This window comes from Canis lupus, chromosome 3 (genome assembly GCF_003254725.2).
Source record: "Canis lupus dingo isolate Sandy chromosome 3, ASM325472v2, whole genome shotgun sequence".
Classification (NCBI taxonomy): Eukaryota; Metazoa; Chordata; class Mammalia; order Carnivora; family Canidae; genus Canis; species Canis lupus.
This window is the reverse complement of record NC_064245.1, coordinates 52503314-52529387: the sequence shown is the minus strand read 5'-3', so window position 1 is coordinate 52529387 and position 26074 is coordinate 52503314. Positions and strand designations below refer to the sequence as shown.

General features: G+C 47.5%; 2 long non-coding RNA genes across 2 annotated transcripts in view; one reads left to right on the top strand and one right to left on the bottom strand.

Annotated features, from left to right (window-relative positions):
* Positions 1-4142, bottom strand: part of LOC112653674 (uncharacterized) — a 12150-nt gene extending 8008 nt beyond the window's left edge. The window contains exons 1-2 of the long non-coding RNA XR_003132366.3: positions 4000-4142; positions 2333-2385 (exon numbers count right to left, since the gene is read on the bottom strand). This is a non-coding gene — a long non-coding RNA (uncharacterized LOC112653674). The remainder of the gene's footprint in view (positions 1-2332; positions 2386-3999) is intronic.
* LOC112653673 (uncharacterized) lies at positions 1777-26074 on the top strand. Its single transcript, XR_003132365.3, has 3 exons — positions 1777-1869; positions 1975-2073; positions 25320-26074. It is a non-coding gene; the product is annotated as an uncharacterized LOC112653673 (long non-coding RNA).

Genomic DNA, 26074 nt, shown 5'->3' with positions numbered 1-26074 from the left:
TCCATGCACCTGGAGCCCGACGTGGGATTCGATCCCAGGTCTCCAGGATTGCACCCTGGGCCAAAGGCAGGCGCTAAACCGCTGCGTCACCCAGGGATCCCAACTCTAGGCCTCTTAAACAATAACATCCCTGCCCCCTTGTCCAGCCCCTGGTAACCTCTTTCTACTTTTTGTTTCTATGAATTTGCCTATTCTAGCTTCCTCGTATAAGTAGAATCCTACAATATGGGTCCTTTTGTGTCTTAACCTGTTGGCTTTAATAATAAATATGTAGACATCAAGTCAGTGCATTTCTATTACCCATCTTTTCCTCAACCCCGTGCCCTACATAGGCATAAATTTCAACAACTTCTAGCTCCACACTGGCCCCCACACAAATTCCGAGGGTTGGAACTGTCTGAGTGGCCTCAGGCATGGTTTGTGTCTCCAAGCCCTAGCTCTGTGATAGTAAACTTGGAGAAACAGGACTTGAACCACTTTGTTTTATTTGTATTTAAAATTGTAAACAGAGGTGCCTGGCTGGCTCTGGCGGTAGAGCATGCAACTCTTAATCTCAGGGTTGTAAGTTCAAGCCCCACGTTGGGGGTAAGGATTACTTAAAAATAAAAGCTTTAAAATAGATAAATAAAATGAAGCTTTAAATAGTGAACCAGAGGGCGAGTTCTGAGGACCTAACAGTTTTGTTAAGAAAGTGCACATTTTAGATTAAACTGGAAATATTTTACTGAATTTGAACAATTTGTTTAAAATGGAAGTGTCAAAAATAAATAAATAAATAAATAAATAAATAAATAAATAAATAAATAAATAAATAAAAAAATGGAAATGGAAGTGTCTTGGGGCACCTGGGTGGCTCAGTTTGCTAAGCCTCTGCCTTCAACTCAGGTCATGATCCCAAAGTCCTGGGATCAAGCCCCACATGGAGCCCCACAATAAAGCCCCATATCAGGCTCCCTGCGCAGTAGGGAGTATGTTTCTCCCTCTCTCTCTGCCCCTCCCCACCTGCTTCTGTGTGCTCACACTCTCTCTCTCAAATAAATAAATAAATAAATAAATAAATAAATAAATAAGAAATCTTTTTAAAAATGGAAATGTCTTCTTTCTAAATTGTTCCTATTTAATTCCAATGTAATTTTATTCATTACTGGGACAGACCAATATATGAATATATGCCCCCCCTTTTAAAAAAAATAATGTAAAAGTATGTGTCCATGTTTTCCTTTTTTGTACTATAATGATTATTGTATCTGTAATTTCATTTCTTTTTGAAATGGTGTGAGCTTATAGATAAAATTCAATAAAAGAACATTTTGGCTGTCTGCCATTTATTTACTGCTATTCATTTCATGATTATTGAAATGATTGCCAATAATTTTGTCTTATAGAAGAGGGATGGTGTTAAGTATCTGTACAGGGACATGCTAGCCATGCCCCGAAGCAAGTACATCACACACGTGTGCATGTAGACTTGCATGCACACACACCCCACATACACACTTACTGCTAAATGCCCCAAGCTACTACTGATTATGGGGTGGGTAGATTTCAGGGGACAGCAGTTCTGGAGATGGAAAGGTGGGTCACTTACCACTAGGCTCTGCTCAAGTTGGACGCCGATGGACAAGGTGGGGTCTGTAGCAGACGGACAGGGGAGCGCCTCCTACTCAGACCCCAAGGGATCTCTGGAACCTGTGGAACCCCCACCCCTCCCTCCAAGGTCTTTTCCTCGCTGCATTTCCAAGGTCTACCACGAGGTGCCGCTGTAGCAAAGCGCCTCGGGGCCCCCTACAAGTCTACTGGGCAAAGATCGCGGAGCACCCTCTCGGTACCAGGCACGGTGCCCAGCCCTAGGGATTCCATATGAGTAAGGTACGACCTCTTGTTTCTGAGTACCGCATGGCCTGGCGGGGGGGAGACTCACAGGGGAGCAGACAGTGACTGACCAGTGGCTGCATTGTATGCTTCCATGAGCAGGAGAGATACTGCCAGCACAGCGAGCAAACCAGGGAAGCTGAGCCTAGGAGCAGGGGACGTGTGATTTGACGGCAGACAGCAGTATGCACAGGCCTGGAGGTAAGCAAGGGTGTTGGGCAGTGGTCAGCCTAACGAGCTTGGTCTTTCCCCTTTGGGACAAAAGGGAGTCACCAAAAGGCCTGGTTGGAAATACACTTAGAAAAAATACTCTGCTGTCAATGTGTTAAAAAAAAAAAAAATGGAGGGGACACCCCACCCCCCAAATAAAGAATATGTATACATATACTTAGGAGTAGTCATAGACTACATCTGCAAGATATACCGCAATGATAGACATTAGGTGTGGAGGGAGACTTACACTGTGTGCATTTTGGTCATATTGAATGTTGAGCCATGGAATGAATCACTGTTCTGAAAAATAAACAAAAATTATTAAATTGTAAAGTCTTGGGCAGCTCCAGTGGGCCAGCGGTTTAGCGCTGCCTTCGGCCCAGGGCATGATCCTGGAGACCCAGGATCGACCCACATCGGGCTCCCTGCGTGGAGCCTGCTTCTCCCTCTGCCTGTATCTCTGCCTGTGTGTGTGTGTGTGTGTGTGTGTCTCATGAATAAATAAAATCTTTAAAAATAAATAAATAAATTGTAAAGTCTTTATAATTAAAAAAAAGAAAAGAAAAGAAAGGAACTAAGGCACTTTGGCTGCATTGTGTAGGACAAGTTGGAGACAGACTAGAAGCAGGGAGGCTGGGGGTGGGTGTGAGCAGGGCACTGGGAGTCTCCAGCCTGGTTAAGCATAGTATTCAGTTTATGAGCTTTTTTGGAGCTAAAAAAATATAAGGAGCATGAAAAGCAAAAGTTTTGCTTACAGATTTTTAAAAGAAAACTTGCAAAATCCAAATGAACAAATGTGGGTTTTTAAAAAGAATTTATTTGACAGAGAGAGAGCTCAAGCAGGCAGAGCAGCAGGCAGAGAGAGAGGGAGAAGCAGGCTCCCTGATGTGGGGCTTGATCCCAGGACTCTGGGATCATGACCTGAGATGAAGGCAGATGCTTAACCAACTGAGCCACCCAGGCACTCCAATGAAAAACTGTCTAATTAGTTGTCTGTGGGACAGAACTCGTGCTAACTAGCCAGTCGCCACACAGCTCACAGAGTAAATTATGTTCAATATGCGTGCACGTCAATAGGTTTGATATTATCAGAAAAGGGATGCCCCAGGGAGCCCTATGGGACTGGCCTCCATTCTGCACTGCCAGGGCTGAAGCCAGGCGGAGACTCAGAAATCACACCCAGATCTGAAGCAAGTTTCTGGAGCAAAAGATACTCCCAGACATCCTCAAATTGAGGTCCCCTCCTGTCCCAGGTGAGGAATCTGAGCAGGGGCAGGATGAGGCAGCTCCCAGCAGTAAGACTCTCTCAAGAAAGGGATATATGGAGAAATATGATGGGATATCTGCCATGAAAGGGAACCCTAAGACCATTATGGTCAACCTCCTTCTTGGGCAGAGGAGGACTCTGAGCCCAGAGAGAGGCAGAGGCTGCCCCAAAGCCACACAGCCAGTTAGCCACAGCACCAACATTCACCCCACCTCCTCTTCCTCCCAGCCCTTGATGGCTTTCACTTGGCCACATTGATGCCCTGTATGTCCCACTCCCAAAGCCAGGAAATAACCTCCAGAGGGTCCCTCAGCCATTCAGGCAGAACTATTGGTCACTTGTGGTTCTATAAGGATTGTTGGTAGGATTCAGAGGGAACTCTGAATCCCAGGTCCTGCACATGGGTGTACCTTCTGGGGAAAGGAGTGGAGGGGAGGTCTTGGTATAAGTCTCTGGATATTTGCCTGACTTGGGAAAGCCAGATTTGTAAGCTCACAAACCTGGCCTTCCCATAGCACAGTTCCCTTGTCCCAGCAGGCCTCCTACACATCAACATATGAAAACCACCAGTTCATCTAGGCTTACAATCCTAATGTACACAAAGTAATAAATTTCTAAATTTCATTACATAACAGTTAAAAACTTACAGGAGGCAGGGACTTCTAAGTGGCTCAGCGGTTGAGCATCTGCCTTTGGCTCAGGGTGTGATCCCGCGGTCCCAGGATCGAGTCCACTTCGGGCTCCCTGCATGGAGCCTACTCCTCCCTTGGCCTATGTCTCTGCCTCTCTCTGTGGGTCTCTCATGAATAGATAAATAAAATCTTAAAGAAAAAACTTACAGGAGGCAAAAAAAGAAATGCCTTATATGAAGTTAAATGAAAAGTGACAATTGGCAGAAAACATCAACAAAATAAATTAAAAAAACATAAATAAAAGGAGGAATAGTATCTATAATATATAAAGAGTTTCAACAAATTAATTTTTTAAAAGATGAGTAACCCAACAGAAGACAAGTGCACAGTAAGATAGTAGTAGGAAAGGGGTTTTGTACGATAGGAGGAGGTGTACAAATCTGAGTGTCAGTGTTTTAGAAGAAGTCAGAGAAAGGGGGTTTATTTCCTCTCAGTGGGCACAGGATCAGCCTACCCTGTCCTGGCCTCCCTTCTTTCTGGCTGAGAAATATGAGTATTTTCTATGCCAGTCAGAAACCACACACACACACACACACACACACACACACACACACACACACACCTATATACCTAATGGAACTTTCTCCTGAGAGTCCCTCTGTGCATCTTCTAAGATTTTTCAAACCCAGGAAGGAACCCCAGCAGTAGACCGTGAATCTGTGAGAAACAGCTGAGCTTGAGGCTTAGCGTGAACACTGGGTCACCTTCACTATCTCTGGCCCTCCTTCTTGCTAAAAGAATCCAATTTTGTTCAGGCAGCCACCCCAGTCCACACAAAGGATTCCTAACTGGACCAAACCAGAGATTTTCCGGGGGGGAGGGGCAGCAGTATTCTTACAATCATTTATATTTCTGTGGGACATTCCTGGTTGTCATGATGATAGAGGAACTGCAGATATTTGATGAGCTGAGGTAGGGGCTAGAATTCCTGACATTTGCAATAACAAAGCTTTTGCCATAATCCCATAAAACTTTCAAATGTCCCACTGAATAGTGACATAGGTGAAAAATCTGAGCCTAGGGGCACCAGAGTGGTTCAGTCAATTAAGTGTCTACCTTTGGCTCAGGTCATGATTTCAGGATTTTTTTTTTTTTTTTTTTTTTTTTTTTTTTTTTTTTTTATGATTTCAGGATTTTCAGCATCATCAGGCTCCCTGCTTAGTGGGGAGTCTGCTTCTCTCTCCCTCTGCCCCTCCCCTGCTCCTGCTCACTCTCTCTCAAATAAATAAATAAAATCTTTTTTAGAAAAAAGAAAAAAGCAAAATCTGAGCCTAGAAGCGAATCCCACTTTACATATTAACAGAAAAGTTTTTTGTACAGTTTTAATATATATATTAAATATACACCACAGGGATGTCTGGGTGGCTCAGCAATTGAGCACCTGCTTTTGGCCCAGGGGGGCCCAGGGCATGATCTTAGAGTCCTGGGATCAAGTCCCACACTGGGCTCCCTGCATAGAATCTGCTTCTCTCTCCGCTTATGTCTCTGCCTCTCTCTCTCTCTGTGTCTCTCTCATGAATAAGTAAATAAAATCTTAAAAAAAAAAAAAAACACCACAGTGCAGCAACCACTGTGTACATTGAGAAGTCTTATGTTCTATGGTGTTTAGAATCTTCCCAAGAGTTACTATGTCAACAAAATCATGTACCAGGTGGCATTTTAGTCACCAAAACAATCCACCTGTATCTGTCTTCATCTATCACTGCCATATTTGTGGAGATTTTATATGTAGGTGAAGGTATCTGATTGTTTTGTTTTATCCTTTAGAATACTTGCACCTGAGCATATATCTTGAAATACATGTTATTTTTTTATACATTTCATTTTGTTTTTCTTTTTCTTTCATAGTTAGGGCACTGTATTGGTTTTTTTATTTGGGGGGGGTTCTATAATTATATGCAAAAGTGGGTTCTATTTTGTAGAATTTCTATTTGTAGTATAAAACAAATTTCAGTAGGATAATAATATTTATTATGGAAAGTAGGCATCAGGCCTGATGGGATTGGGAACCATTGGTCTGGATCAGCTGATACCATCTGTCCTGATGATGACTGTGAGTCCATGGATTGGGTGGAGCATTTTCCTCTCATCTTCTTCTTTGGCATGAACAAGCAAACAATCACATGGCTCTTATGGTTATTGGCAGCCACCTTGTGATCATGAAAGGGAATGTTACTGAGAATAAAGCCAACGTGGAAGATGAAGATGGAAGACCTGGGTCCTGGCAACCAGGCTTTAAGATCTGTATTCCTTTAGTGGTGCCTCTGGTCATTTCCTCATATGCTCAGCTGACCTTATTAAAGGTGCTGGCACTTAAAAAGCAAAACAGATTTTTTAAAAATTATGAAATATAACAGACATAGAAAGCTTATGAAATATAATAATATAAATAATTATAACACAATCTCTCATATAATCACCACCGAAAGTCAAGAAATAGAACACTGCCAAGGTGTTGGTAGTTTCTGAAGGATATGATGCTAACAGTGTCATCAAAGTGAGTGAGGATGGAGATGAGGTTTTGTGTTAGGTAATTATATTTTTTAAAAAGATGTAAATCTCCAAGGATTTGATCTTGACTATTTGTTATTTTATTTTTCAAGTTTCTTTTTTTCCCCATGTAATATGGATTTGTGCCATTCAACATTTTCAGGCAGTGTTCCTACTGGAAACACTGTTTCCAACTTTTGTTGTCAGTGCTACCTGCCCTTAATCTTTAAAATCATACTAGAAATAATAATATCATACCCGACCTTCCTGAGCCTTGATGCTATGATGTTAAAGGACAGCCTTCCTCGGAACACTTGGGTGGCTCAGTGGTTGAGCGTCTGCCTTTGGCTCAGGGCGTGATCCCAGAGTTCTGGGATTGAGTCCCTCATCGAGTTCCCCATGGGGAGTCTGCTTCTCCCTCTGCCTGTGTCTCTGCCTCTCTGTGTGTGTCTCTCATGAATAAATAAATAAAATCTAAGAAAAAAAAAAGACAACCTTCCTCTGGACCTCCTGCTCTATGAGATAAGTATCCTTATTGGGAAGGCAGCTGCAACCAATTATTAGGTACAATGGCACAAGGGGTTTGGGTTAAAAGGCTTGGTTTCCCCTTCAGAAAGAGGGAATCCCAGTGATTAAAATACACTCTTATCTTACTGTTGATATCAACATGGCTGTTGATGTTTCTGATCTACTAAAGGCCACCAAGAGCCACGTCTCAGAAGGGACAGCAGCTGCTGGAGACTTTGCCATAGGCTTTTTATCTATTTCTGAGAAATGTTCTTGGGGCTCTGGTGGAAAACCCATGAGTCTCGATCTCCATAAGAACTTGAACTGAGGGGCACCCGCGTGGCTCAGTTGGTTGAGTGTCTGTCTTCAGCTTACGTCATGATCTCGGGGTCCTGGGATCAAGCCCCACATTGGGCTTCCTGCTCAGCAGGGAGTCTGCTTCTTTCTCTGTCCCTTGCCCCTGCTCATTTTCTCTCTCTCTCTCAAATAAATAAAATCTTAAAAAAAAAAAACACTTGAGATTGAGTATCCCTGGGTAAACCAAGAGTGGACTCAATACAAGCCACATGAAAGCCTGTTATATGACCTGTTACACACATCTGGAAGGAACTTGAGAATTATCTGATCCAGTTCTGTGGATCAGTCTGCATAGCATTGTTATGCTACATTTCATATGTTATGAAACAACCCCCAAATTCTAGTGGCTTGAAGAAACATCATTTATTTCTCATTCATGTTAACATGCCCACTGCAGGTTGGTGAGGGACCTCTGCTCATCACTGTGACTCAGGGATGCAGGCTAAAGGTAGCTCCATATTGACCTGTACAACCGCCAAGAACATGGCCAAACTTAAACTAATTGTCCCTTAAAGCTGCTCCTGAAAAAATGTCACTTATCTCTTCCATTCATATTTCATTGGCCAAAACAAGCCTTGTGGCCATGCCTGTGTTCACCAGGCATGCAACAAAGGGTTGGGATATATAATCCTCCTGCAGGGAGAATCCGTGAACGTGAGACACTGAATATGAGGGAACAGTATGACAGTGTCCCACACCCGGTTTGCAGCCTGTGTGGCCCTCCTGATTCTACTGGGGCTCCCTGAGGAACCCTTCCATGGGATCAGATCTAATTGTGCCTGCTTCCACTTGAGGGCTTTCTGGGGGACCCCATCCCTGACCAAATGAAGTTCAAACTCTCAGCATGACCATCAAAGCCATGCCCCTGCCCGCTTCTCTGGCTCCTCTTCCTTTATCCCCCACTTATTCATCCATCCATAAACACCCACCCAATATTGACCGCTATGCCAAATTCTTTTTTTTTTTTTTTTTTTTTTTTTTTTTTTTTTAATTTTTTTAATTTTTATTTATTTATGATAGTCACAGAGAGAGAGAGAGGCAGAGACACAGGCAGAGGGAGAAGCAGGCTCCATGCACCGGGAGCCCGACGTGGGATTCGATCCCGGGTCTCCAGGATCGCGCCCTGGGCCAAAGGCAGGCGCCAAACCGCTGCGCCACCCAGGGATCCCCGCTATGCCAAATTCTGGGCAAGAAAGCATATCTAAGACCAGTCGTGTGAGCCCCTTAAGGGCCAGAACCACCTCTGTATATATTTAAAGACTCCCAGGTCCAGCAGCCTGCCAAGGGTTTCATACCTCAAGGCCTTTGCCTGCAAACACCTTCCCTCCTCCTACTTCCAGCCCAGTTCCTCCCTGACTTCTACAGGCAGGTCTTTGCATATATTCCTGCACATACCACCACCACAACGCTTTTGCAGTGTGTTATTACAGGGCTTGTTCCCCAGCAGACTGTGGGCTCCTCAAAGATTATGGTGGGCAGTCCTTTGTGGAAAACAGTAACAATTTAAATGTTCAAAGAATTGTTAAATATGTCACAGGTGTTCGTATTCTGGAATATTAAAAAAATATTTTAAATGATGAGGTAATACTCTGAATTAACAAGCCTTCTTTAGAATTCCAACCTGAGGGTCCCTGGGTGGCTCAGCAGTTTGGCGCCTGCCTTCGGCCCAGTGCATGATCCTGGAGTTCTGGGATCGAGTCCCACATCGGGCTCCCTGCATGGAGCCTGCTTCTTCCTCTGTTTGTGTCTCTGCCTCTCTCTGTGTCTCTCATGTTTGTGTCTCTGCCTCTGTCTCTGTGTCTCTCATGAATAAATAAATAAAACATTTTTTAAAAAATAGAATTCCAATCTCGATATAGCTTATCCGTGGCAATAACCTGAGTGTCCACCAAGAGGGTACTGGTTAAATGCATTAGAGTCCAGAATTGTATAGAACACAGCTGTTTTAAAACAAAACAAAAACAAAAAACAGGGGGCAACTGGCTAGCTCAGTCATGATTTCTGGGTTGTGGGTTCAAACCCCACGTTGGGTGGATAGATTACTTAAAAATAAAATCTTAGGGATCCCTGGGTGGCGCAGCGGTTTAGCGCCTGCCTTTGGCTCAGGGCGTGATCCTGGAGACCCGGGATCAAATCCCACGTCAGGCTCCTGGTGCATGGAGCCTGCTTCTCCCTCTGCCTGTGTCTCTGCCTCTCTCTCTCTGTGTGTGACTATCATAAATAAATGGAAAAAAAAAATTAAAAAAAAAATAAAAAATAAAATAAAATCTTAAAAAAAAAAAAAAAAGAATGAGGCAGTTCTATACATGCTGGTATGGAACCATCTCCAAGATAAACTGTAAAGGGAAAAAAGTGAGATGCAAAACAGGGTGCATAGTATACTAACTTTGTTACAAAAAATGGATCCTGGGGAAAAATGTGTGTGTCTCTACACAGGTTGAATATCTCTAGATAGGGCAGCCCTGGTGGCTCAGCGGTTTAGCGCCGCCTTTGGCCTGGGGTATGATACTGGGGACCTGGAATCGAGCCCCACGTTGGGCTCCCTGCATGGAGCCTGATCTCCCTCTGTCTATGTCTCTGCCTCTCTCTCTCTGTGTCTCTCATGAATAAATAAATAAAATCTTAAAAAAAAAAAAAAGAATATCTCTAGATACTAAGAAACTGGTATTAGTAGTTGCCTCTGAGATGGGCTCCAGGTAGGAGACTGACCTTTCTCTACCCTTTATACTGATGGAAAATTTTTTTGCAATGTGCTTTAAAAGAAAAGGAAGAAAATGTAACATTCCAGGAAACCATTAGAAATACCTTGTTATCAGGCAGCCCAGGTGGCTCAGCGGTTTAGCGCCGCCTTCAGCCCAGGGCATGATACTGGAGACCTGAAATTGAGTTCCACGTCAGGCTCTCTGCATGGAGCCTGCTTCTCCCTCTGCCTGTGTCTCTGCCTTTCTTTCTCTCTGTGTCCCTCATGAATAAATAAATAAAATCCTTAAAAAAAAACAAACCTTGTTATCTTGAAGTAATAAATTCAGATTTCAAAGTTGTAGGTATAAGATGACCAATATTTTTGTGAAAAAAAATATATATATATACTGCATCTCAATGTATAGAAAAATGTTGGGGTGCCTGGCTGGCTCAGTTGGTGGAGCATGCAACTCTTGATCTGGGGTTGTGAGTTCAAGTTCCACCTGGATGTAAAAATTACTGAAAGAAAGAGAGAGAGAAAGGAAGGAAGGAAGGAAGGGAGGAAGAAAGGAAGGAAGGAAGGAGAAAATGTTGCATGATGTGCTATTTTAACTTGGTTTCATTTGACATTCTTCCGTTAAAAATTGAAACAGTGGGGTATCTGGGTGGCTCAGTGGTTGAGCATCTACCTTTGCCTCAGGTCATGGTGCCACATCAGGCTCCTTGCAAGGAGCCTGCTTCTCCCTCTGCCTAGGTCTCTGCCTCTCTCTGTGTCTCTCATGAATAAATAAATAAAATATTTTTAAAAATTCAAACAATAAAAAAGGGTATGGGGCACCTGGATGGCTCAGTTGGTTAAGTGTCTGCCTTTAGCTTGGGGCATGATCTTGAAGTCCTGGGATCAAGCCCCACATCAAGTTCCCTGTTCCGTGGGGAGCCTGCTTCAACCTCTCCCTCTATTCTCAATCTCTCTCTCTCTCAAATAAATAAATAAAACCTTAAAAAAAAAAAAAAAAAAAGAAGGTATAGGGACACCTGGCTGGCTCAGCGATTAAGTGTCTGCCTTTGAATCAGGTTGTGATCCTGGGCCCAGAGACGGAGTCCCACATCGGGCTTCTTGCATGGAGCCTGCTTCTCCCTCTATATCTCTGCCTCTCTCTGTATGTTACTCATGAATAAATAAATAAACTCTTTAAAAATAAATAAAAATTAAAAAGGGTTAAAAGAAAACATATTCCTCTACCCTTAATTCAGCTGCTGTAGCCTCTGCTTAGTTCTTCTCTCTCCAAAAATCAACAATCTGTAAGTCTGGGGGCGGGACTGCAGGGTACTTTCTTTTTGTGCTTTTCTGAAATTTCTAATGTTTCTCAATAAGCCTATATTACTAAGGAAATAAGAAAAGTAAATACCCTTTTTAAGTGCTCAGAATTCAGAAAGGCCTCGAACCTCCTCCCTTCCTTCCACTCTACAGAAACAGGCTTGGCCTTCCTCTGCCAGGGTTTCCCTGCACACCACCCTCCCGCACCCCCCAGGGAGCACCCTCCTTGGGTGAGGAGGGGACAGAGCCCACATTTCTAAGTTCCAGGGAAGGCCTCTAGTTCCATTTCTAATAAAATCCTCCTCCCTCACCTCCTGCTCTGACTTGGTCGCCTCCACCCTTCCTCCCTCTCTACACCTCCAACATCAGATTGGAGGGTGGCACCAGGGTTCAGAGGAAGCCTGTAGTCCAGTGGATGCTTCAGAGGGACTGAACACAGGGATTCTCATCCTTCCTCAGAGTCTCTAGAAACAGACCCGAAAAACAGACAGGCAGAAAAAGAAGCCTCCTGAAGAATTCCTCTTTCGCAAGAGCCCAGGTTAAAAACAACAGGCCTTGTTAAAACCGTACCTTAATGAGGCTCCTTCCCAGCCTAATTGTCGCCATGGCAATGACCCCTAGCAGCCATCTTTAATTAACTCAGCGTCGGAGTCACCAAATGAGCTCCTCTAGCAAATTGCCCGCCAGCCCAGGCAGTCACGCGGCCCCTCCTCTGTCCTTTGGCCTCCGGCAGGGCTTTCTTCTTTACCTTCTGATTCTCCCTGGCGGCGCCAGGGGAGGGACCCAGACCCATGGCAACACTAACAATAACAACAGCAGCAGTAGTAGTAATAATCATAGCGTATCAACATATGCATTGCTAATGCATATAATCAAGCGTTTTATATGTGTTACCTCTTTTAATCCTACACTGTGAATCCTAAAGATTCACAGGAATCATACAAGGGATGCACCATTACTACCCACTACCTTTTCAGATGAGGAAACTGAGGCACAGAGAGACTAAGCCAGGGAGTGGGAGGGCTGGAATTTAAACACAGGCCCTGTGGGGGTCCCTGGGTGGGTCAGTCCATTAAGTGTGTGACTTTTGCTCAGGTCACGATCTCAGGGTCCTGGGATAGAGCCCTGCGTCGGGCTCCGAGCTCAGCCAGGGAGTCTGCTTCTTCCTCTTCCTCTGCCTTCCCCCTTCACCACCCCCATGCTCTCTCATTTTCTTTCCCAAATAAATAAATGAAATATTTAACATAAAAAATAAAAAATAAATAAACATAAGCACTGCAACAATCCAGCGCCACCCTCGTAATCCTTCCACTGGAGATGAATGAAGTTCATGGGGTCACCTGTTTCTCTTGAGCGCAGTAAAGACCTGGAATTTCCTTCTGCTACTTCCCAGCTGTGTGACCTTGAGCCATTTCTTTTTTGAGCCATTTATTTTTTTAAAAAGATTTTATTTATTTATTCATGAGACACACACACATATACACACACACACAGAGGCAGAGACACAGGCAGAGGGAGAAGCAGGCCCCATGCAGGGAGCCCAACGCAGGACTGGATCCTGGGACTCCAGGATCACCCTTTCTGGGTGAAAGGCAGGCGCTAAACTGCTAACCCACCCAGGGATCCCGACCTTGAGCCACTTAATTCACATCTCTGAGCCTGGTTCCTCATCTAGAACAGGAAAGGTGATCAAAGTTGGTCAGGAGTGGGGGCAGGGACATGAGAGCCTCATCAGTTCTGTTCACTAATGACTCCCGGCTCCACCAGAACCTTCCTGTTGTCTTCACCCTGGTGTGGTTTCGGAGGCAAGATGGCATGAAGGTTAAGAGATAATAAATGTGATCATCCATGCAAAGCCCTGAGCACAGGACCTGCCTATAGTAAGTGTTCAGTGAATATGAGCTACTATTATTTTCACTAAGTGGATAGCCATGAGAAAGACCTCCTCCAGGATACAGCTAACAGTTAGGAACATGGGGGAAAAGGAACAGTGGAAGAGACCCAGTTGCCACCAGCTTTAGAATAGGTGGGCAAAAGGCTCAGGCACCTGTGGGAGAATACACTGGAGTGGCAGAGGATAGCTGTTGACCAAAGATGGTAGCCTCCATTTTGCCCTGGTCTTGCCCACTGAACATGCTTACATCAGCCTAACCAGATCAGATCAGCAGGTGCAGGTGCCAACCACCAAGCACACTAAGCTGGAGGAAGCAAGAAAGATTAACAGGTACTCCCCCACCTCCACAACACGCACACCCCAGAGACACTCCCTAAAAGATACACAAGATACTTCTGCTTACATTCAATTGGCCAGAACTTAGTCACATGTCCACACCTAGCTTCAAGAGAGGATGGAAATACAGTGCTCACTGGGGACAGCCATAGGGAAAGGGAAATGATCTGCAGGCTTTGCCACAAACTTTCAAGTCTTTCTTCATACCACCCCAGAGTAATATTTCCAAACTGCAACTTCTCACCATGTCTAAATCCTTCAATGGCTCCCCACGGCCTGCAGCATGAGCTCCAAATTTATGAGCATGGATTATAAGGCCCTTGCAGGATCTGGCTCCATTGCTTTCTCACTAACCATTCAAGCCACACCAGGCTGCTGGCCATTCTCTAAATCAGCTATGCTTCCATGACTCCATGCCTTTGCCCATTCCTGGAATGTCATTTTTTCTCTTCACCATGTAATTAGAACATGGAGAAGGCTCCTCTCTAGAGCCTTCTTAGGGACAGAGAGGAAGGGGTGAGCAGGGGAGAGGGGAAAAGGAGTGGAGGAAGCATTCTGCTGTCCAAGGTAGGAGAAAGGCTTGAGCTGGGGATGTGCCAGTCTTCCATGTGGCAGCAGGAGAAACCTTGAGCTACCTTTCAGGCTTTGACATGGGAAAGGATGGATTCCAATTGTTCTTCTATCCTAGTAACTTATCCAAGCTCACAAAGTGGCAAAGTAGGGACCCCTGGTCCCCCATTGCTGTTCACACTATACTTGCTGTACTAGGCTGTAGCCTGTATATATAGATGTTTTATGGAGCAGGGGACAGTCCTGGGGATATCATGCTAGGAGGTGTGGTTTATGTAGACACATGATGGGCAAGAATGTGCTCAGGGGCCTCAATCTCTCAGTAGCTCCCTTGGCAGCCCCAGGACAAAACACACACACACACACACAGGGCCTGGGCACTGCACTCAGTTGGGGTCTACAGTTCCCCCATGACGTCGGGAGGGGGCGCAAAACACCTCAATGGAAGCTGAAGAGGCAAGGAAGCATCCAAGACCATAGGAATCAATCTCTTGTCCTCAATCCACTTCACCACTGTGGCCTTAGGCCACAGTGAGAGCACAGGGTTCACCTTTCTCTTTGTCCCTAGTACTTGAGATTGGGGGCATCATCCTCCTGCACTGTGAATTCTTGGCCATTGTTCCAAAGGCAGACACAAAGCTAGACAGCCCATTCTGCTTCTCAAGGCTGCTCACTCATCAGGGCTGCTTGGGGATCACCCTGGTCCTAGAGTCCCCACTAGCTGTTTGGGTTGTGGCACTCTACTGAGCCCAGATCCCTGAGAGGAAAGCCACTACCATCTGCATAAATGATCAGCCATGCAGAGCCAGACTACATTTGGGGGTGTTATGTCTTTCCCAACTTGAAAAGTAAATTAAAAACAGGTGTTCAATGCTTTCCCAAGGGCAGGTTGGGCAAGGAAGGTGACCCTGGAGTGCCTTGTATTCAGAAGTATGGCTTGCCAAAGTGTATGTGGTCCAAGGCCACCTGGACTCAGACTCACTGCTTGGCAGCAGGTATGAGTGCCTTAATGCTCCTAGCACCAGTTCCAAAACAGTCCCCACAAGGGCAAGGGGCTGGAAGCTCTGATCCCAGAAAAGTGAATGTCAAACCATGTCTCCAGCAGGGATCTTGAGTTCAAATGAAGAAGAGGACTTTCTTAAAAGCCCCCTTAAACATGTGTACCCTGAATGTGTTATTAAGGCAAAGACTGTACCTTAGAACTGTACCTTAGAATCGTGTGGAAGACTGAGGGTGTAGTTTGCCAACAGGGTCCTTGCCTGGCTGAAAATGTTTAGTCCTATTCCTTCACTATCTCTTGGGGTTCCTCCCCTTGAGCTCCCCTGACAGCTCACAGTCCATCTTCCTCTTTTTTAGCCCTCCTGGTGTCTGTCAACACCAGCTACTATTTCCTCCTCCTGTTTCTTGGTCTTTCTTCTAAATCACCTTCTCCACCTATTTCTTTTTTTTTTTTTTTAAAGATTTTGTTTATTTATTCATGAGAAACACACAGAGAGAGGCAGAGACATAGGCAGAGAGAGAAGCCCCTCCATGTGGGGAGCCCTATGTGGAACTCAATCCCAGGACTCCAGGATCATGGCCTGAGCACAAGGCAAATGCTCAACCACTGAGACACCCAGGCGTTCCTGCACCCTCATTTCTTCTTAAGAAGAAATTCTTTGGGGCAGCCCCAGTGGTGCAGCGGTTTAGCGCCGCCTGTAGTCCAGGGTGTGATCCTGGAGACCCGGGATCAAGTCCCACGTTGGGCTTTCTGCATGGAGCCTGCTTCTCCTTCTGCCTGTGTCTCTGCCTCTCTCTCTCTCTGTGTCTCTCATGAATAAATAAATAAAATATTGTTTTTTAATATTTTAATAAGAAGAAACTCTTTGAGGCTATATCCAAGAGTTCAATTCTCAATCCTCATTTTAGCTGACCTGTCGGTATATTGGACACTTTTGATCTCTCCTTCCTTCTTAAGACTTTTACCCCCTGGCCTCAAGGGAACCACTTTCTTTCTTCTTCTCCTACTTACAGTCTCTCTCTCTCTCTCTCTCACACAGAGAGAGGCAGAGACATAGGCAGAGGGAGAAGCAGGCTCCATGCACTGGGAGCCCGACATGGGATTCGATCCCGGGTCTCCAGGATCGTGCCCTGGGCCAAAGGCAGGCGCTAAACCGCTGCGCCACCCAGGGATCCCTCCCATGATCATTCTTGACTCCATTCTTCCTCTCACATCCCACCTCCAGTCACTCAGCAAATCATAGCAGTTCTGTCTTCAAAATACATAAGAAATAAGCCCGTTCACTCACTCATCACTGCCATCCTTATAGGTGCTTAAGGTGGGAGAAGTAGACACAGGCTAGGTCACTGTGGGGGAGAGAGGGCTCTTGGCTACGGCAAGAACTTTAGAAGTTTTACTCTGATTTATATGGGAAACTATAGGAAGATTTTAAATATGATGCAATTTGCCTCTTGAAAAAAACCACTCTGGTGCCGAGTAGGGAATGGATTTAGGCAGTGGGACTGGAAGTGATGAGACCAGGTGGGTGGATATTGAGGTTTGGAGGAGGAATGATGAGATGGTGTGGACTATTTTCCTTCAATCAAGAATCATCCACCTTGATGCCCCTGGAAGTCCCTAGAGGCGGGAAGGCAGGCTCGGGTGTGGCTGAGCCAGTACACTGTCGGTGACCCCAGCAGAGGGGGCCCGCGTTTCAGCACCACGGCATGGACAGCTCCAGCCCCACCTCCAGCCGGAGCCTCAGAGCTCAGCCCGCCCAGCGCGCCCCCGCCCCCCCCTCGCCGAAGCCCGCGGCTGGGGGGAGGGGCCCGGCTCTAGGCTAACCGCCGTTTGCAACCTCCTAAAGTGGAGGTAACAGTAATGCTGCGGCGCCGCTTCCCCAGGCCCCTGTGAGCGCGGGCGAGCTAGCCACCCACGGACTTGGGAAACACCAACGGAAGAGGCTGCCCCGGAGAAAGGCCCCTTAACGGCCTCTTAAGATAGTTACAGTAACTGACTCGGAGTTTATTTCCTCGACTTGGGTGATCAAAAATGAAGCCGGGTTTGCAGCGGGTTGGAGTAAGGGACTGTTGGAAACCTAACCTCCCAGCGTTTCCGCGCAGCCCCTGTCTCCAGCACCGCTGTGCGCCGCGTCTCTGCAGACGGAGCTCTGGAGAACTAAGGTGCTTCTCGGAGAGTTGGACAATCCGTCTGAATCGTTCCAGACCCAGTGCAAATATTCTCTCTCCGATAGCAGAGTTTCCCCGGGATAGAGTAGTTCCGCACTCTGCTGGTTCCTGCCTCTCCAGGCGCCCCCGCCACCCTAACCAAATCTAGTTTCTCTTGATGTGTTCAAACTAGTTTGATTTTCTTATCTGGAGCTCAGTAGACCCTTCTCCTGGAGTTGGGGAGCACCACTTGGGATCAGCAGACTGAAGGGACCTTGTGACAATTCAGGATTCTGAAGCACAGTTTTGCTGGATCAGGAAAGACCAGTGTGGGCTCAGGATTTTCTCTGAAATGACCTCTGGATTTCAGGGCCCCAAAAAGGAGATTCCTCTCAGCTTCCCAGTCAGACCCTGGCCTTAGGGATATCAGCTAACCACAACATGAGCCCATCAGGGCATCTGCAGTGGCCAGTACACTGTTAAACCCTGAAGTGACCCAGCTCTCTGCCAGGTCCACGAGGTCATCTTGCCACCTGCCTGGCCCTCTCTCCTACTCTTCCCTCCAGGGTGGAGGCTACGGGGGTCTTCTGGGAGCCTTCCCACATTGGGAGGAGACTCAGTCCTTCTGCCTGCTTCTCTCTGAAACGGGGCAGGTGGCCAGGCCCACACAGGACTGGGGCTTATGTGCTCCAACCTCAGAACAACCCTGCATGCAAGGACAATGAGGCAGATACAGAAGTGGGGGTTTCTTAGTGTGAACAGACCCAGACCCAGACCTCTGACACCCCAATTCCTTCTCTTTATCCTTATTTACCAGGTGACCTTGGGCAAGTCACTTGTTACTTTATTGCTCTCAGCCTCGGTTTCTTCACCTGTGAAATGGGCTAAAGTAGTTCCTCCCAGGTGACTGCTATCAGGAGTCACTGAGACAAAAGTAAGCCTCTTATCCCAGTCCCAATGAGCATTGTTCTGTTATTAAGATGTGAGTGCCTTCCTTCAAAGCAGGGTGCCTGAGAGACTTCCCAGAATTAAGGGAGACTTCCTCTACCCCCAACCAGTTCATGTTCTGGTGTCTCTCTAGACCTTTGGGACCTCCACTGAGGATTGGGCAGGCGTATTGACATACATTTTACAGATGGGAAAAATGAGACCCTAGAGGTGACCTACCTTGCCTAGGGTCCCATTTCAGTTCCTCAGACCAGGACTCCAGGTGAAAGGTGCATTAGTCCTCAGCCAGAGTTACCTTAGATGCCTCTCTTCCCTCCCTCGGGCTCAGCACACCAGTTCAGGAATTCCTAAAGAGGCCTGGGGAACAAGAGTATTCATCTCCCCATATATCAAGACCTCAGGGGGCACCTGGAATGGCTCAGTAGTTGACCATCTGCCTTTGGCTCAGGTCGGAGTCCTGGGGTCCTGGGGTCCTGAGATTTCTCCCTCTGCCTATGTCTCTGCCTCTCTCGCGTCTTTCATGAATAAATAAATAAAGTCTTTTAAAAAATGTCAGACCTCCACGACTGCATTCATTCCAGGACCCCTCACTGCGCCACCAAGCCCCCCACTTCTGGGCCTACCTGCCCATGTGACACTGCCCAGCCCTCGGCAGGTACACTGTATACAACAGGTGCTGTGTCAAGATTAACTCTTTCCCGCTTCCCTTTGACAGAGCCCTCCGTGCTGCGGCGACTCGGGCTCCTCCTGCTGGCTCACGCGGTAATGACCTGAGCCCGCACCAGCCGGGAAACCTAAAAAGCTGTTTTGACCCTTTAGGGAACCCTCCACCTACCATCCTCTGCCCACCTCGACCCCATCCCCAACTTCCGCCAAAGGTACATGCGAGAGGCTTCCAGGAAGATCTTATTTTCTGGTAATTTTATCATAAACACAAGTAAAATGAAAAATTGATTCATTTACCCAACAAATATTTATTGAACACTTTAATATTAATCACCATGGCTAATGCTGAGCACTTACTGCATGCAAGGCACTGTTAGGCTTTTCTACATGTATTAGCTCATTTAACTCTCACCATGATGCTATCGGGGTGGTACTGTCATTACCCTCACTTTACAGTTAAAGACACTCAGGCCCCAAGAGACGTGCCCATGGTCAGGCATAGCTGGTAAGTGGCTTTGAATCTGTCTCCAGAGCCCAGAGCCCCAACCACTATTTTACATCATTGTGGTAAAACATTGTGGTAAAAAAAAAAAAAAGACATTGAAAATGGCTTCAAAGCATTCCATGTTCTCTAATTTCCCTGGGGAATGTCCCCTAGAAAAAGAAACTGATGAATGTTTTATCTAGAGAGAGACATTGGAGTTTTGCTGGTCATTTTCTGGGTATGTGTTTGCTTAGGGCACCAGCAGTTAGAAATCCCCTAGATTTCAAAGGAGAGGTAAGGTTAAAAAGAAAAGAAAAAACATGCGAATCACCAACAATTTAAGATCCAAACCCATCCCTTCAAAACTGTACTGTATCTTTCTGGAAGAGAAGGGAGAAAATCTTAGATTTTCTGAATCTAGATTCAGTGGCCTGTTCTATACTCCTAAGAAGCCAGGAGTCATGGAGGAATTTGACCTTCCGCTGCTCTTTGATGGCCCTCCCTACCTCAAAGTGGATTCATCACACTCTTTATGAGTCTCTCCTTTGTTCCTGGGGATGTGGGGTAGGCCCCAACCCCACCCTCACTATAGGCCCGGGGAATAGCTTTCATGCATGGCAGTAAGTGCCATGCAGAGTGAGTTAAGGAGCAACCACCCATCTTGGAAAGAAGGCCACAGTGAGAAAACCATGGACTCAGCCCAGAAGGCTAAGAACCATAGAGTAGAGACAGATCTTGGAGACCAGCTAATCCATCATTTATCCAACATGGGATAGCACAAGTTAAGTGGGCCATTTTAGTCCTTTAAAAAAAAAAAGAGTTAATTTATTTATTCATGAGAGACACAGAGAGAGATAGAGGCAGAGACACAGGCAGAGGGAGAAGCAGGCTCCATTCCACACAGGGAGCCTGACCCAGGATTCAATCCCGGGTCTCCAGGATCACGCCCTGGGATGAAGGCACTAAACTGCTGAGCCACCCAGGCTGCCCGCACTTTAGTCCTTAATACTAGGTGAGGCCCATTAGTTTCCACTCTGCCCCAGCCCCATCTCCATACCATGCCAAAGCCTGTGTATTGTATGTGTCACAGGTCACCACTTTTAAGACTTTAAATGCCTTTGAAGACAGGTTTATATGTTACTCATCGCTGTACTCCATGCCCTGAGCACAAAATCTGACACAGAGGAGGGACTGAATGAAATAAACTTCCCTGTAACATCCCTGACTGGTGATCATCCTACCTGATTTGAATCCTCCCAAAAAGTGAGCATTCACTATTTCTCTATAGGACTGCCTCTCCTGTGGGTCAGTTGGTAAGTTGGGTTCTTCCTTCTGCAGCTTTCCAGACCTAGCATTGCCCTCTGAGCCTTTCCTGAGATGTGGAGAAAGCTACAGATGGTACCAGAGAGCTAGATACCCACCCACCTTCTGTCTTTGGAACCCAGTCCAAAGGGGAAATCTGGAAAAGGGAAACTTCTCTTCCCAAAGGATATGGGGAAGGACATCTGGTGGCTCAGTGGCTGAGCATCTGCCTTTGGCTCGGGTCATGATCCCTGAGTCCTGGGATCCAGTCCTGCATCAGGTTCCTTGCAGGGAGGCTGCTTCTACCTCTGTCTATGTCTCTCCTCTCTCTCTCTATCTCTCTGTGTGTCTTTCATGAATAAATAAATAAAATCTTTTTTAAAGGGATCCCTGGGTGGCGCAGCGGTTTGGCGCCTGCCTTTGGCCCAGGGCGCGATCCTGGAGACTCGGGATCGAGTCCCACGTCGGGCTCCCGGTGCATGGAGCCTGCTTCTCCCTCTGCCTGTGTCTCTGCCTCTCTCTCTCCCTGTGTGACTATCATAAATAAATAAAAATTTTAAAAAAAATCTTTTTTAAAAAGGGGGGAATGGGGAGACCCACCTGTGTTGCAGAGGGGAATCCAGACCATCTGGGGTTCACAGCACAGTGTAGTTGCATGGGGCTTAGCCTTCCAATCCTCCTGTATATCTGGTCTAGGAGAGGCTGGCCTAGAAATGCCAAATGCCAATACTGCAAAATCCATTGTATTTTTCTGTCAGTGTAGGCTAGGAGATGTACATGATCCTTGTATGCGTGTGTTTGTCAATTTCTGTCTTTGAACACAGACTAAGCATGAATCCAAGAATGTACCAGAAGCAACCTTATATCCTGCTGGGGTGGGGGTGATGGCATCACCACAGTGAGTACAAGCTGGTAAATGTCCTCCAGCCACAGAAAAAATGGGATCTGGATGATATGCATAGGGAATGTATGCATATATACAAGTGTGCAGGAGTGTATGTGCATTCATAAGCAAACCGCAGTCTGAGTGGCGTGCATGTGCACACGCACACACGTGTGTGTATGTGTACACAGAGACAAACTGCAGTCTGTTTCCATGTCTGCGTGACAGTGTGTGTAGTATGCTGTATATTTACAAACATTTCCCACCCTGGTTCTTGGTATCTTGTAGGCTGAGCATGTATGTATGCCAGTTTGCATGTATATATGTGTTTTAACAATGTAATCCCAAACCTACATGTGAGCGACTGTGTTTGTGTGTCTAGATGTGAAGCTATACCTGAATCAGGGTCTGGATGAGTCTGAGGGTGCAAGTGTTTTACTTGCATGCTCCAGGCTGGTTCCATATCCCCTGAACCTGTGAACAGACTTGGGTGCTCAGACCACAGGGGAGGAGCCCAGGCAGGTCCTGAGGCTGGTTGGGGGAGTGCGTATAGGTGAATGGTGTTTGTGGGCAACTTCGCCAGAGCCTTTGTCTGGTGCCAACTCCCTATGGCCCCTGAATTCCTCACCCTGGCAGGATCTTGGCTGTCCTGCTCCCAGACCGCCTTCCCCAAGGAGTCCCTTTAACTCACAGCCCCTTCCCCGCCAGGGGGCTGAGAGTTGGGGGATATTCATCTCGGGGAGTTTTTGTTCTGCCTCATGAAAGGCCTCAATGGCTGGGAATACCATTCTAATTACAGGGAAGCCCAGCTTATGTAGAGGACACAAAGGGCTGTGGTCTCATAGCAGCTCTCTCCATCCGTCAAAAAAGGCTGTCTAATGACGGGGTGAGAGCTGTGAATGCCTAAAACAAACTCGAAAAGGAGGGAAAATAAAGCCGCCGGGGGCTTAAAATATATTAAATTACCCTGATTAGGAGTCGTGGCTTTGCAGAGCCGGTTGGAGAGGCCAAAGAAGCTGAGAGTCCCACTATTCAAGTGGGGGGGGAGGAGGGGTCAGCGGGTCGGGAGGGGTTCATAGAGCCCCGGCCCATTCTCATGCTAACGCCAGGGACGCACTGCAGGCTTAGTGCAGTAGAAAATAGAAATGAATTTGCCATAATCCTTCCCCTCCTGCTCCTGTCCCCAGCCCAGGAGAAGTCCTGCCTAATTGCAGCCCCTTAGAGCCTGTTGGGCTTTGGGGCCAGGCCACACCTTGGAGCCTGTGCCCCTTCCCTCCTCTTTCCAGTGAGGCAGGCTCAGGGCCCAGGCAACAGGTTCCAGTGGAGTGGGGTCGGGGGGAGGGAGGAGTGGTAGTTTGCACATGCATGAGTGTGCATACACACACTCACCCCTTCTGACAGTGCACGTATTCACAGGTACACATGCCATTCGCAGATGCAAATATGCCTCACTCTTCCGCTCACACGTTTGTAGGCACAAATACATCTGCATACAATTTGTAGACAGAAGTATCCCTCTGTGGGGGAACACACACACACACAGGCTCCCAGTACTTTCACAGGCACCCACGCACAGACACACAGCCCTTCTCAGGTGGCCACACGCTGTGTCTCTGACATGAAAACACAGACACGCACATGTCCCTTCAGATGTGCTCTCAGAACCAGGGACCTAGAATAATTTAAATGTTTTACAACAAAGGAAACTGAGGCTGAAAAGGTAGCCAAAGCACAGGCCTTTCTCAGCACCACCTGGGTCAACCCTGTCCCTGCCATAAGACCCTAGATGACCTCTCTTAACTGGGCCTCAGTTTCCTGCTATTAAAATGAGGTCTCTGGGGCTGCGTGGGTGGCTCAGTTGGTTAAGCATGAATTCAAGCCCTGAGTTCAAGGTCATGAGTTCAAGGTCATGAGTTCAAGCCCTGAGCCTACTTAAAAAACAAACAAAACATAGACAAAAACAAGGTGCTGGCACTAAATGGTGTAGAAAACCCCTCTGGCTCAGAAATGAGGAGAGGCTAATGTCCGGCTACTCCTCCCACCCCTTCCCTGCCTCTACACACTTAGGCGCGTATGCATACATATTACTGCCTTTGTAACAGTGATTTTGTCCAGTGTTATTACAAACTAGAGGGCAGGTTTAGGCGTCCACCTGGTGGCCTGTCTCTGCACAGGTCTGGCTGCGAGAGGCCCGTCTACCCCATCCACCCACCTAGAGCTTGGAGCATCTGCGGCTCTGTCCCTGTGATTTTTGCCAGTTTGGGACACACAGGAGTCAGGGATGGATCTGAACCACAGAGCCCCACAGTGTGGCGCCCGGAACCCAGGAGAACCATCCAAACAGGCTCCTCCCCAGCCCAGGGCTCCCTCTGCTGGTGGATTTGGAACAGGATCTCCTGGAGGAACACCCGTGACCCTCAGACCTGACCCTTCATCGTCTTTGACACAGGGCATCCCCCACCCCTGTACTCTGCTCCACTGTAGGAGGAGTCAGGGAACCACAGGCTGGACTGGAATGGAGACTGCGAGGGTAAACTGGAAAGAGCATAGGAACCACAAGTCTCGACCTCCCTGCCCCTTTACCCTCTGTGGTCTCGAGGCACACTCCCTCCTTCCATCCTGAGCAGAGAAGCAGCAGCCCTGGGTGTGGAGGGGGGCGGGGCATGAGCAGACACACCCAGGGTCCACCACTGGCAACAGGCCCAACCGAGTCCATGGGCTTCAGCATTTCCATCTGTGCTGTTGGTGAGACAGGGCCCTGGGCAGCCAAGGAGAGCAAAGGAGAAACCCCAGAAAGGGTAGGAACCTCCTTCCCAACCACCCCATACAGAGAAGGTGGGACCCTGAACCCCCAGAAGACCTCCCTGAACCCTCAAGGTCAGGCAAGGCCAATGCTGTCCCCCCCCCCTCCCCCCTGTAGAGGAACCTCCGTTGCAGTGGAGAAAAGGAGTACTATCCAGATCTTCCAGGCTTGGGCACCCAGACGCTACTAAGTGCTGCCCAGGCATGGGTACCCGGGAGGCACAGCATGAGGCTTTAATGGAGGCTAGGTCCTATAGGCTGGGTTGTTTCAACCAACCGTTGGGCAAGAAAGTACAGGGCCAGCAGATCCCTCCCCACCCACTCCAAGGCCCGAAGTAACTGCAAATGTCAATATCCAGGGGCCCCAGGTACTCCCAAGGTGGGATAGGAGAACAAGGGTCTGCTGAAGCCTAATTGTGAGGTCAAATAGCAGACTTCATGTGCCCTCAGCTCTTCTTTCTAGGGCCCTAAGCATTCACACGGCTGCTTCCCTAATCTAGGACTTGCTTTGCTTTTTTGTGTGTATCTAGGTGGAACCCCACAAGGCTTCTCTGATCTTCCTGCCTCCAGGCCAGGCCACCTCAAACACTCATTACAGAGACAGCAAAACTCACGCAGTCTGGGAGAACCAAGATGAAATGGGGGTGGGGGAGATTTGGGGAGGATGAGCGATTTAAGGACAAGCCACGTTGGGTGGAGAGGACCCAGCTCTTGCCGAGCTCAGAAGCCCAAGTCTAGCCTGGAAGGCCTTGCCCGGGTCCCCAGCGCTTCCCCAACAGCTCCCCAGGCCTGGGTGAGAGCCCTTCGGGTTAGCGGGTAAGCGCACTGGGGCCGGGAAGGAAGCTGCGGTGGCCTGCTCCAGCTCCTTTCCCCTCTTTCCTCCTTTCAGGGGCAGTTGGGTTGGAGCCCCAAGGGACAGCGAGGACAGCAGGGACTGAACCAAGGGTATGGTCCAGAAGAGTGAAAACCGAAGTACCCACCAAAGAAGACCGAAGCCCTAACTGCTCCCTCCAGGCTCCAGTCCCGCGTCAGGGGCCAGTCCGGGTTTGGGGAGGACGCCCATGCGCCCTCTCTTCCTAGTTCCCAAAGCCCCTCGATGCAGTCAGCCGCCCTGAAATACACAGATTCCTGAGGAAGCTTACACACCCACGTCATAGAGGCATTCAACACAAGCATACAAGGGCAACGAATTTGAATTCCAGAATTTTCTCCAAATAAAATAAAGCTGTGGGAGGTGATGCTCAGCCTCTAGACCCCGAGGTGGGGAGGAGGCACCAGAGAAGGAGTTTGTTGGATACCCTACAGGGCTAAAGGGAACCCCTCCAGCCGGCCATCCCGGAGATGCCCGGCAGCCAGAGGCCTGGTTCCCCCATTCTCTGAGCAAGGTGGGCACCCAGTGGATTCCATGGCCACAAAACGAGCCTGAGTGTGCTGGGGGTGGCCCATGAACTGCGACGCAGAAATACCCGAGTTCTCCCAATACAGGAGCCACCTGAGTCCGATGCGTAGCCAGAAAGGCTTGAAACTCAGGAATTTCGAGTCATTTTTAGTATAATGTATATGTCCCTAAGTCACCCTCACAGTTCCTGGTCTCCCCTCATGCAAATGGCCCACCCCATCAATCACCTCCCTTTACTCATAAAG